Genomic DNA, 3,045 nt, shown 5'->3' on the forward strand with positions numbered 1-3,045 from the left:
TGACACGTCGCGTAATATTCTGCGACATGTTACTTTAGACAAGTGACATAATAAAATCACAAGAGAAAGGGTGGGAAAGTGAAAGGTGCAAATTAGAAATATCCTTCGAAGATAAGACACGTATGGTGATATTGTTTACACCTTAAGTGACATTATCTATGAAATTTGTGATATCAATATTTGAGGCAATAAAGGGTGCGATAAATAATAAGTACAAATGTTGTATTGTGTGGATTTTTTTAAGGGACAAAGGACTACAAAAAGGTGCGGATTTTTATACCCTACACAACTATGTTGTCAGGGTATTATAGCTTTGTGCAGCTCCAAAAGTTTGTAACGCCGCAAAATATTGGTCCTAGACCCACCTTTAAGTATACCGATCGTCATATCTCGACTAGCTGAGGCGATCTAGACATGTGTGTCCGTCCGTCCGTCTGTCCATTATAATTTGTAAACACGATACAGGCCACAGTTATGGACCAATCTTCACGAAATTTTGCATGTAGGATGGGTTCTGGCAAATGAAGACCCCTATTATTTTTGGAAAGGATCGGTTAATATTTAGGGTATGAAATGGACCAAAAACTTTATTTTTGTCGGGTTTTCTGGTCGCTCCAGAGGCCGCAATTATGGCCCAAACACCGTGAATTTTTGCATGTAGAAGGGGATCGGACCAAAGAATAAGCATGCCTGTTTTGATAAAGATCGGTCAATATTTAGCGGGTCAAATGGACCCTAACTTTTGTGTGAAAAATTACAAAATTTGTATTCTATAGCGTACATTAACACTGAAGGACGTAGACGTTGATAGTATATCCAAGAGGAGTGGTTGACCTTTAAATTGATACCAATTATATTGTCGTAGGTGCTCGGATGCGGGAGTTACACTTAAATATTTACAGGTGCTTACGTATTCATATATTATTTAGTAACCTATTACCAAACTAGAGGGCGGAAATATAGCGCTGATCGCATTGAAATGTTCCGTGAGGTTCCAGTTATGGTCAAGGACAACTCCTAAAATGTTGAGTGATGATCAGATAATAATTATTCGGATGAAGTGGACCGAAAACATAATTATTTGTACTTGTCGAGTCGAAAGCCGAACATCACAACTCAACCCACGGTGAAGGGAATCTGGACAAGTAATTAGAGGGGCTGTGCTGATAATTAGTAACATTTGCTGACCTCTAGCCAGTCAAAAGTGTGCCAATATCGCGAAATATTGCCCAATCTCAGAATATAGAGCCACAGAAAGTTAGATTTTCATGGAAGTTGTGTAGGGTATCGTATGGTCGGCCCCGTCCGACTATACTGCTCCGCTCACTGGTTTAAAGAATATTTTTGGAAGGTCCATCTAAGGCATGGATGTTTAAAATAATATTTTTTGAAGGACCTTCTAAGGCGTGGATGTTTTAAATAATATTTTTGAAGGACCTTCCAAATCGTGGATTTTTTAAATCATAATTTTAAATATCTTGCTAAGGCGTGGATGTTTTAAAGAATATTTTAAAGAATACTTTTCAAGGTCCTTCTAAGGCGTGGATTTTTTAGAGAATATTTTTGAAGGTCCTTCTAAGGCGTGGATTTATTAAAGAATATTTTTTGAAGGTCCTTCTAAGGCGTGGATTTATTAAAGAATATTTTTTGAAGGTCCTTCTAAGGCGTGGATTTATTAAAGAATATTTTTTGAAGGTCCTTCTAAGGCGTGGATTTATTAAAGAATATTTTTTGAAGGTGCTTCTAAGGCGTGGATTTTTTAAAGAATATTTTGTGAAGGTGCTTCTAAGGCGTGGATTTTTTAAAGAATATTTTTTTAAGGTGCTTCTAAGGCGTGGATTTTTTAAAGAATATTTTTTGAAGGTGCTTCTAAGGCGTGGATTTTTTAAAGAATATTTTTTGAAGTTGCTTCTAAGGCGTGGATTTTTTAAAGAATATTTTTTGAAGGTGCTTCTAAGGCGTGGATTTTTTAAAGAATATTTTTTGAAGGTGCTTCTAAGGCGTGGATTTTTTAAAGAATATTTTTTGAAGGTGCTTCTAAGGCGTGGATTTTTTAAAGAATATTTTTTGAAGGTGCTTCTAAGGCGTGGATTTTTTAAAGAATATTTTTTGAAGGTGCTTCTAAGGCGTGGATATTTCAAAGAATATTTTTTAAAGGGCCTTCTAAGGCGTGGATTCTTTAAAGAATATTTTTTGAAGGTGCTTCTAAGGCGTGGATATTTCAAAGAATATTTTTTGAAGGTGCTTCTAAGGCGTGGATATTTCAAAGAATATTTTTTAAAGGGCCTTCTAAGGCGTGGATTCTTTAAAGAATATTTTTTGAAGGTGCTTCTAAGGCGTGGATATTTCAAAGAATATTTTTTGAAGGTGCTTCTAAGGCGTGGATATTTCAAAGAATATTTTTTAAAGGACCTTCTAAGGCGTATTTTTTGAAGGTCCTTCTAAGGCGTGGTTTCTTTAAACAATATTTTTTGAAGGTCCTTCTAAGGCGTGGATTCTTTAAACAATATTTTTTGAAGGTCCTTCTAAGGCGTGGATTCTTTAAACAATATTTTTTGAAGGTCCTTCTAAGGCGTGGTTTCTTTAAAAAATATTTTTTTAAGGTCCTTCTAAGGCGTGGTTTCTTTAAACAATATTTTTTGAAGGTCCTTCTAAGGCGTGGATTCTTTAAACAATATTTTTTGAAGGTCCTTCTAAGGCGTGGATATTTTAAAGAATATTTTTTCAAGCTACCATCAAGGCGTGGATATTTTAAAAAATATTTTTTCAAGCTACCATCAAGGCGTGGATATTTTAAAAAATATTTTTTCAAGCTACCATCAAGGCGTGGATATTTTAAAGAATATTTTTTCAAGCTACCATCAAGGCGTGGATATTTTAAAGAATATTTTTTCAAGCTACCATCAAGGCGTGGATATTTTAAAAAATATTTTTTGAAAGCTACCATCCAAGGCGTGGATATTTTAAAGAATATTTTTTCATGCTACCATCAAGGCGTGGATATTTAAAAAAAATTTTTTCAAGCTACCATCAAGGCGTGGATAT

Source organism: Musca vetustissima, unplaced genomic scaffold, assembly GCF_032173495.1.
Source record: "Musca vetustissima isolate MV318-11 ecotype Yass unplaced genomic scaffold, APGP_CSIRO_Mvet_v1 utg14477, whole genome shotgun sequence".
NCBI classification, from domain to species: domain Eukaryota; kingdom Metazoa; phylum Arthropoda; class Insecta; order Diptera; family Muscidae; genus Musca; species Musca vetustissima.